Genomic DNA, 10,573 nt, shown 5'->3' on the forward strand with positions numbered 1-10,573 from the left:
CATTTAAATAAAATAAAAAATTAGTTCTGAGTTTAAATCTCTAAGATTTCAGTTTTGTTCTCTTGGGTGACACCTATGGCGATGAGTGGTAATTGCAGGTGAGATCCAAACTGTTGCATTATGTGACATTAATGTCATTATATACTGCAAAGGCTTCCATCGAAGGACCATAGCCTCAATCAACATTAAGAGTGACTATTTTTCTCTCTTTTTTTTACATGAAAATCTTTGAGATTATAACTTTAAATCAGGATTCTGAGAATAAAGTCAGAATTCTCAGATTAAAGTCAGAATTCTGCATTAGTATGTAACATCATTGACGATGTCACTGACGATATTATCGATGGTGTCCCTAGATTTTTGTGACATCAAAGTAGGGTCACAAGCCAAAAAAGGTTGGGAAACCCCTGATGTAAACTGAATCAACACGTCGTCTCTGTATAGCTGGTGAGCTGTTGTAATACACAATACTTCAGGCTGCAATACTGGCAATGGATTTGTGCCATTAAGAATTCAAATGAAGTGAAGCTGAGTGGGAGTAGATGAGTAGGACAAATTGGCTAGGAGACATCCTCGCAGCAAGCACAAGCCATACTGTCACATCCCCGCAGCAAGCACAAGCCATACTGACAATTGCATTATTGGGATAACATTATTGAGCCTGAGGTCTATTAGGATAATTTAATTTGGGATTCAACTACACTTTTGCTTAAAAATCAATTAATTCAGGAGCCGGTCTCCTCAGATTCTCAGATTTCAACCATTGTAATTTTCTCATGAACGAGTGTTGAGGGATTGTCATTCAGGGTTGATGTGAATATATCAACCCTGAATGACAGGGTTGATGTGAATATATCAACCCTGAATGACATGCTGGCATTCAGGTGACTTGGTATTTCCAATTGTGGAGAGCTATCCATTGGCCAAGAAGATGTAAAACTATAATCAGACAGCAGTCGATGGCCTGACAGATATAGTCCATTAATGTCTGGCTATAATTATTTTTTTACTATATTAACAGTAAGACAGAAAAGCATTTTGTAGTGCTGAGTCTCCGTCCGTGCATTAATTTGTAGCTATAAATGAGACATCCAGTCCCAATTCAGCGATTTTCCCTCATAACCTTCCTTGATTCTCTTTCAGCAGAGATCAGAGAGGTTGGACCTCACTGTGAGCGACCCATCAGCAACAATTATTGAAAATGCAAACCAGATGTACTGATGTTAAATGTTAAATTTGACCAGGATTTGTGCCGCTAACCGTTGTACATCCACATACTGCAGCTTTCTGCAGTAAATGTGCAAATATGGCCTATACGTCTAAGACCACCATTGTCACCAGGGTGGGAATTTCAATCTCATTTTAGAGGCAAGGCCATTTGCCCATTTTGGCCACCATGGCCTCCATGTAATTCCCACCCTGATTGTCGCCATTGTGCTCTGTTGGCCATTAAGTCAAATTACACCTCATTTTAAACAGTTACACCTTACTCAACTTAATTGTCTTGTGTGCACAGAGTAAATTACCTGAGACTATGCTATTGTTGACAGCAAAAAGAGTGGAAAAATAATGATGGTTATGTGAGGGAGCGCCATTAGCACAGACCTTCATGCCAAGCAGAGACGAGGGAAAATAAGGTCTCAATTGTTGATGTTCAATTGTAAGTCTGTGAGCCTACTGGGTGAAATTGCTCATGGCCATAATCTATTCAAACTGGCATTGTATTGCCTGGGGCTTGCGGTGCCCCCTAGTGGCCCCCTCTTCAGTGTTGTGGCTGAGCGTAATGACCCCGAACAAAGTGCACTGAATATCCCTCCAGCCTCACAGACACGGAGCCACACTGATGCTGCATTATTACTCTGCAGCAAACTGCTCTGAGCTCCTCTGAGCTCCTCTGAGCTCCTTATGGTCACTTCCGCCTGCAGAGGCAGGGCTTCACACAGGGCGAGCCCCCACGTCCCGCACTTCCGGAGGATTCCGCTCAGCCTCCGAGAAGTACTGTGCCATCAGTGTCTTGAGATCTTTACCATAGTTCATCATCAAGGTGCTCACATGCTGCTGTCGATGAAACATCTCAGCCTCGCTGGTGTTCAGTCATAGCAGGAAGGAATCAATGAGCTTCCATACAGCTTCCCCTGCGGCGCAAAGCTTCTCGCTTCCCAGCTAGATGACATGGAGCCCTGGTGGAAGAGTTCACACAGACCGGATATGATAGAAGATGACATACTGTATCTTTCAGAGGTGAAATTCAGCACAGTCAAAGCATCTCTTGAAACACAAACGTGTGACAAAATTAGATAAACATACTATGCAGGATGCACGATGCACGTGCATTTACATCTGAATATATTTTGTGCATGAATGTGCTTTGCCAGGAAAAGTGCCACGTGCTTTTTGCAGATCGAATTATTCCAAACCTATTTTGACGAAGTTGAACCTTTCCCCTCCCTTCCTCCATGTTTATGGGATTTCCCTTTCCTTTAAATACAAACAGAAATTCAGGAAGATAAATTGGGCAGTGGTGGCCGAAAGGTTAAAGAACAGCGTAGTGATGTCCGGGCAGAGAAAATAACACAGAAGATTTGCTTTATGGTGGAAAAGGACATTGCTGCCATTAAGCATGGTGGAGGGCAAGGGATTTTGCGAGCTACTTGGCTTGATTGAACCAGGCTATAGCGTCCCGTCGAGAGGCACAATTAACTACCCGTATTGAGAAGCGGTACACGAAACATAAAGACAGGCTTAAGGAGCAGCTACGTTCAGCCGACAAGGTGGCTATAACAACTGATTGTTGGACAGCTTTAACCATCGAGATTTCACAGAGAGTTCACTCATGCCACCACATCAACGAAAAGTGGGAGTTGAAGTAAGTGAAAAAGACGAGACGTGCTTTTTGAACCACCGGTACGAATGGTGTGAACGAATAATGATTCTGTGAAGCGCTTTGAGCCTTGGAAAGGCGCTATATAAATCCAATCATTATTATTATTATAGTATTATTTTTTCGGGAAGGGGGGGGGGGCAACAACATTAATGCTTTTTTTTTTTTACAACGTTAATGATTAACCGGTTAATTGATCGTTAAGGTCTGCAACTAACGGTTAAGGAAAATGCAGGAAATTCCCATCCCTACTCAGTACATGTAAATGTCCTCAATAAGTGTTCCAGACTGACTGAGTGACTGACTCACCCAAAATTGGCTACTGATACCCACCTGCTGGCTGCCATGGAGAGTACTGGTATATTGTATCTGCTTATTACCTCAAAGAACCCTTACAGAAAAAACACATGATGAGGTTCACATGTGTCCACATGAGTTTCACATGTGTCCACATGTGATTTTTGCACATGTGAAGTACGCTGGGAAGCGCTGATCTCAGCGCACAATTATACAAGGAAGCAGTCTGAAACTAACATTAGTTCAGTGCGGTAGTAGCTTGATGAAACAACACACATACAGTGATTTAGCTCAACACTCACCAGAAATATTAAGTGTCTAGCCAATCTGCTCCCACAATTGAGCCTTTCTGTCTCTGTTGCGATAGTTTCTCCATGATTAGTTGCCAGAAAAGGAGCACCCGACACCTGCGTCTTTCTGAAAAGTTAAAATATTTTCAGCTGGGAGTCGGGCGCACAAAAACGCCAGAGCGCTGTGAAAATAGACGCTGGACGCAGCGCACTTTCTCTAGACGTCCGTGTGCGCCCGCATACGCTCGCTCCTCATTGGAAACAACTGAAAAAAGACATGATGGACACAGGCCCTTAGGTGAATCATTGCCATTCTTAAGAATGCCAGAATGGAGCCATGAGACATGACACGTTCCCATAAGTTTTGTTAAAATTTGATCTGCGTCATCCGGTATTTTGTGCGTGACATCGTACCCCCATTAGGCCAAGATTGAGTGTAATTTTGAAAATCCCAGAAGAGAGCAATCACCATTCCCCAAAGTCTCATAGAAAATCCAACCCAATGAGATGAACGAACGGATGGACAGACGGACGTCATCACCTTCATTGTGCGTCTTGCAGTAAGTGACCCCACGCCTGCACAAAGCCGTTTGAAACACTAATGTATGGCACTCAAGTCAAGTCTGAATCACACCTATTAAGTGAGATGACAGCAGCGTCGGATCCAGTCAAACCCAAATCCACTTGGGAGAATGGCAAAAACACGTCTTCCGCCGAGAAACTCTGCGGTTGCGGCGATACTCCTGTACTTCTTTAATTGTTGTTATTGAGTCTATTTCTGCAATAACTGCACTTTATGGCTGTTTAAACTAGACAAACGCTGACATGACTCCTCGAGACGATCAGGCAAGGAGGCGGCCATTATTGTTTTGTTAGTGCAGTGCTAGTGGCGTTCCTGATTGGCCAACTTGTGCTGTCAATCACAGCGCAGTCGCTGATTGGCTCTTCCGCTTTGCAGCATCTGCTTAACACACCCTCCCAGGCCTTGGGGCCAGACAGTCTCGCAGAACCAAATGAAATGTGAGTTTACGTGACGTGCTGCTTTACCAGGCTAGTTGTTTCCTACCTGCAACAGGGACAAAGTGGGACACAGTTGACTTCATAATGCACTTCACAACGTTGTGCAGGTCCTGTAAATGTTTGCATGCAATTGGATGCATTGCACACGTAAGCGTGTTTGTACTACTACTTTCTTACCATGCAGTTTTGTTTAGCATGCTGTTAAGGTAAGTTAAGGTAAGTTAAGTTGCTGAGTTAAGAGGCTTGCAGTGGAAACAGATTTAATTCACCTGGCAATCGGGTATCAAAGCCTTTTGAGTATTAATTTACCATAACAGAAAACAATTTACTTTTCAGGTCCAAGAACTCAAGACTCGATTCTAACTGCTGTGGTAAAATGCTACTTCACTGAGAGCCGTAGGTGTGCATTTTCTGCAGCTTCTGCCACCCTTAAATGTCATTGACGTCAGACCATGCATGCACATTGCACAAACACACACACACACACACACACACACACACACACACACACACACATGCACATTGCACAAACACACACACACACGCATGCACATTACACAGACACACACACACACACACACGTACGCACGCACACGCGCACGCGCGCACGCACACACACACACACACACACACACACACACACACACACACACACACACAGAGTATAGAGAGAATGCATAGTGGGCTGATTGCAGTTTTTGAGCACCATGACAATGCGAATGGCAGCACTTCAACAGCCTGAACAGAGACAGACGTCAGTGAATACTGATGGTGAAAAGAGAGAGAGAGAAAGACAGGGAGAAGAGAGAGAGAGAGAGAGAGAGAGAGAGAAAGACAGGGAGAAGAGAGAGAGAGAGAGAGAGAGAGAGAGAGAGAGAGAGAGAGAGCATATTTTCTCTTTCATGAAGCATCTCTTATGTCCACTGGTGAACAAGGAATGACAATGATGGCAACAGCAAACTGGCCTCATTGATCCCTGCAGGAAGTGTGGCTAACCTTAACGTTTAAGACTGCAGGGGAAAAGTGCTGAGGAACAAATGATTTATTTTGCACACGATAAAGCTATTGACTCCTATTAGCCTCCCTCTGTGGTTTATGTGTTTGTTTGTTTTTTCAAATCTGCACAAACCAACTTGACCTTACAGGACCAGGATTTGCTATTGCATCGAGCACCCTACATCTCTGACCATTGCTGAAAACGTCCTGTTCCTCTGATTAAACTGCATTGACTCAGGATCTGGAAAAACAGCTGCGAGGCAGGTGTTGTTTGCACTGTCTGTGTTGTCTCTATCCAAATTATGTGTGTGTGTGTGTGGGGGGGGGGGGGGTCACATTACACAGGCCTCTGGATGGAGGGGGGTCACATTACACAGGCCTCTGGATGGAGGGGGGGTCACATTACACAGGCCTCTGGATGGAGGGGGTCACATTACACAGGCCTCTGGATGGAGGGGGTCACATTACACAGACCTCTGGATGGAGGGGGTCACATTACACAGGCCTCTGGATGGGGGGGTCACATTACACAGGCCTCTGGATGGAGGGGGTCACATTACACAGACCTCTGGATGGAGGGGGTCACATTACACAGGCCTCTGGATGGGGGGGTCACATTACACAGGCCTCTGGATGGAGGGGGGTCACATTACACAGGCCTCTGGATGGGGGGTCACATTACACAGACCTCTGGATGGAGGGGGTCACATTACACAGGCCTCTGGATGGAGGGGGGGTCACATTACACAGACCTCTGGATGGAGGGGGGTCATATTACACAGGCCTCTGGATGGAGGGGGGGGTCACATTACACAGGCCTCTGGATGTGGGGGGGGGTCACATTACACAGGCCTCTGGATGGAGGGGGGGGGGTCACATTACACAGGCCTCTGGATGGAGGGGGGGGGTCACATTACACAGGCCTCTGGATGGGGGGTCACATTACACAGGCCTCTGGATGGAGGGGGGGGGTCACATTACACAGGCCTCTGGATGGAGGGGGGGGGTCACATTACACAGGCCTCTGGATGGGGGGTCACATTACACAGGCCTCTGGATGGAGGGGGGTCACATTACACAGGCCTCTGGATGGAGGGGGGTCACATTACACAGACCTCTGGATGGAGGGGGGTCACATTACACAGGCCTCTGGAGGAGGGGGTCACATTACACAGACCTCTGGATGGAGGGGGGTCACATTACACAGGCCTCTGGATGGAGGGGGTCACTTTACACAGGCCTCTGGATGGAGGGGGTCACATTACACAGGCCTCTGGATGTGTGGGGGGGTCACATTACACAGGCCTCTGGATGGGGGGTCACATTACACAGACCTCTGGATGGAGGGGGTCACATTACACAGGCCTCTGGGTGGAGGGGGTCACATTACACAGGCCTCTGGATGGAGGGGGGGGGGTCACATTACACAGGCCTCTGGATGGAGGGGGGGGGTCACATTACACAGACCTCTGGATGGAGGGGGGGGTCACATTACACAGGCCTCTGGATGGAGGGGGGTCATATTACACAGACCTCTGGATGGAGGGGGTCACATTACACAGGCCTCTGGATGGAGGGGGGTCACATTACACAGGCCTCTGGATGGAGGGGGTCACATTACACAGGCCTCTGGATGGGGGGGTCACATTACACAGACCTCTGGATGGAGGGGGTCACATTACACAGACCTCTGGATGGAGGGGGGGGGGTCACATTACACAGGCCTCTGGATGGAGGGGGGTCACATTACACAGACCTCTGGATGGAGGGGGTCACATTACACAGGCCTCTGGATGGAGGGGGGGGGTCACATTACACAGACCTCTGGATGGAGGGGGGGGGGGTCACATTACACAGGCCTCTGGATGGAGGGCGTCACATTACACAGGCCTCTGGATGGAGGGGGGGGTCACATTACACAGGCCTCTGGATGGAGGGGGTCACATTACACAGGCCTCTGGATGGAGGGGGGTCACATTACACAGACCTCTGGATGGAGGGGGGTCACATTACACAGGCCTCTGGATGGAGGGGTCACATTACACAGACCTCTGGATGGAGGGGGTCACCACATTACACAGGCCTCTGGATGGAGGGGGTCACATTACACAGGCCTCTGGATGGGGGGGGGGGGTCACATTACACAGGCCTCTGGATGGAGGGGGTCACATTACAAAGGCCTCTGGATGGAGGGGGGGTCACATTACACAGGCCTCTGGATGGGGGGGGGGGTCACATTACACAGGCCTCTGGATGGAGGGGGTCACATTACACAGGCCTCTGGATGGAGGGGGTCACATTACACAGACCTCTGGATGGAGGGGGGGTCACATTACACAGGCCTCTGGATGGAGGGGGGGTCACATTACACAGGCCTCTGGATGGGGGGGGGTCACATTACACAGGCCTCTGGATGGAGGGGGTCACATTACACAGACCTCTGGATGGAGGGGGACACATTACACAGGCCTCTGGATGGAGGGGGGGTCACATTACACAGGCCTCTGGATGGGGGGGGGGTCACATTACACAGACCTCTGGATGGAGGGGGTCACATTACACAGGCCTCTGGATGGGGGGGGGGTCACATTACACAGGCCTCTGGATGGAGGGGGTCACATTACACAGGCCTCTGGATGGAGGGGTCACATTACACAGGCCTCTGGATGGAGGAGACACATTACACAGGCCTCTGGATGGAGGGGGTGACATTACACAGACCTCTGGATGGAGGGGGTCACATTACACAGGCCTCTGGATGGGGGGGGGTCACATTACACAGGCCTCTGGATGGAGGGGGTCACATTACACAGGCCTCTGGATGGAGGGGTCACATTACACAGGCCTCTGGATGGAGGGGGGGTCACATTACACAGACCTCTGGATGGAGGGGGGTCATATTACACAGGCCTCTGGATGGAGGGGGGGGTCACATTACACAGGCCTCTGGATGTGGGGGGGGGTCACATTACACAGGCCTCTGGATGGAGGGGGGGGGGTCACATTACACAGGCCTCTGGATGGAGGGGGACACATTACACAGGCCTCTGGATGGAGGGGGTCACATTACACAGGCCTCTGGATGGAGGGGGTCACATTACACAGGCCTCTGGATGGAGGGGGTCACATTACACAGGCCTCTGGATGGAGGGGGTCACATTACACAGACCTCTGGATGGGGGGGTCACATTACACAGACCTCTGGATGGAGGGGGACACATTACACAGGCCTCTGGATGGAGGGGGTCACATTACACAGGCCTCTGGATGGAGGGGGTCACATTACACAGGCCTCTGGATGGAGGGGGTCACATTACACAGGCCTCTGGATGGGGGGGGTCACATTACACAGACCTCTGGATGGAGGGGGACACATTACACAGGCCTCTGGATGGAGGGGGTCACATTACACAGGCCTCTGGATGGAGGGGGTCACATTACACAGGCCTCTGGATGGAGGGGGTCACATTACACAGGCCTCTGGATGGAGGGGGTCACATTACACAGGCCTCTGGATGGAGGGGGTCACATTACACAGGCCTCTGGATGGAGGGGGTCACATTACACAGGCCTCTGGATGGAGGGGGTCACATTACACAGGCCTCTGGATGGAGGGGGTCACATTACACAGGCCTCTGGATGGAGGGGGTCACATTACACAGGCCTCTGGATGGAGGGGGTCACATTACACAGGCCTCTGGATCACTTTTATCGCCACCATAGAGTACCGCAGGGATGACGTATTTTTGTAGGCTTACCCCGGAAGTCCCTGTGCTGCTGGTTCATATGGGGAAAAGACATTGGAATTTTTGTATGGGAATTTCGGTTAAATGCATGAAATAAGTAGGTGTTTTCTGAAAATCGCGTTTAGAAAACAACAACACAAACTTCACTGTTTCATAAACTTTGTTAACCACAGATCTTATTCCATGCATTTAACTGAAATTCCCATCCAAATGAAAGGTCTTATAGGGTCTTGGGCCACAATGAGTATCTGGAGATCTAACCATTCATTACAAATGTAATATTATGTAAGATTATTGAGCCTCAAAAGCAAGTTCTTGCATCAGCCACGGTGTAGGAGCCATGGAGCTGGCAGGGATTCAAAGGAGACTTCTGCACGATGGATGTGCCCTGAGAAGGAGGCTTGAGTATTCCACTTTACCCTGCCTGCCCCCCTGTTCTTCCACAAGAAATCATTTGAAAATTTGTTTGATTATGTCAGACAGTCTTCCATAAGTCTTCCTTTGGGCTAAGATCTGCTTTGACAGCCGCGGCATAATGCTTTACGTCATTGAGGGCACTTCGACCCCAATGACCGTGCCTAGTCGCCTACCATCGAATAAATGCTTCTGCACAGGTTTGAAGTGATCGCTCACAATCAGAATGGATTCATATAAAGGGACAATCCACCGAAAAACAATGCTGATTTATTTTGCACATAATCTCGCACATATCCGAAAACTGTAAACGGTTTTGCAGGCATTCATTTAGTTTGACAGTTATTTGAGAGTTGATTTGAGTGAAGGTGTGGACCAGTGATGGCATTTGTGCATGAACGAACTGGCCCAGCAGAACGTCCAGCAACAAGTGATGTCACAGGTGTTGAACGCCCATTTAGAATGCCACTTCTTGCATCAAAATGTCGAAGCCTAACTGTAGTCACTCACAAGAACTTGGCACAGGCAAAGATGCTGCTGCAGAGGGACCAGCTTCACAGTCACACGGCTCTTCTGACGCACAAAGATATAAAAACACAGTTTGCTCAGCCATGCAGAATGCTGGTGGTGAGCAGCAGGAGCATGAAAACCATAGTCTGAGCTTACTCAAGCATCCTCAGAAGGAATTGACATTTTAAACCCAATGTTGTATGCCATTGCATTCAGAAGAAGCTTAGTCGCAAGAACTTGGTGGCTCCACACGACAGGCAGATGCTGCTGCAGAGGGATCAGCTTCACAGTCACACAGCTTCTCTGATGCACACAGATATAAAAACACAGTTTGCTCAGACAGGCAGAAAGCCAGGAGAGGTGAGCAGCGAGCAGCAGGAGCATGAAAACCATAGTCTGAGTTTACTGAAGCGTCGTCA

The sequence above is a fragment of the Poromitra crassiceps genome (genome assembly GCF_964638095.1).
Source record: "Poromitra crassiceps genome assembly, contig: HAP1_SCAFFOLD_401, whole genome shotgun sequence".
Classification (NCBI taxonomy): Eukaryota; Metazoa; Chordata; class Actinopteri; order Beryciformes; family Melamphaidae; genus Poromitra; species Poromitra crassiceps.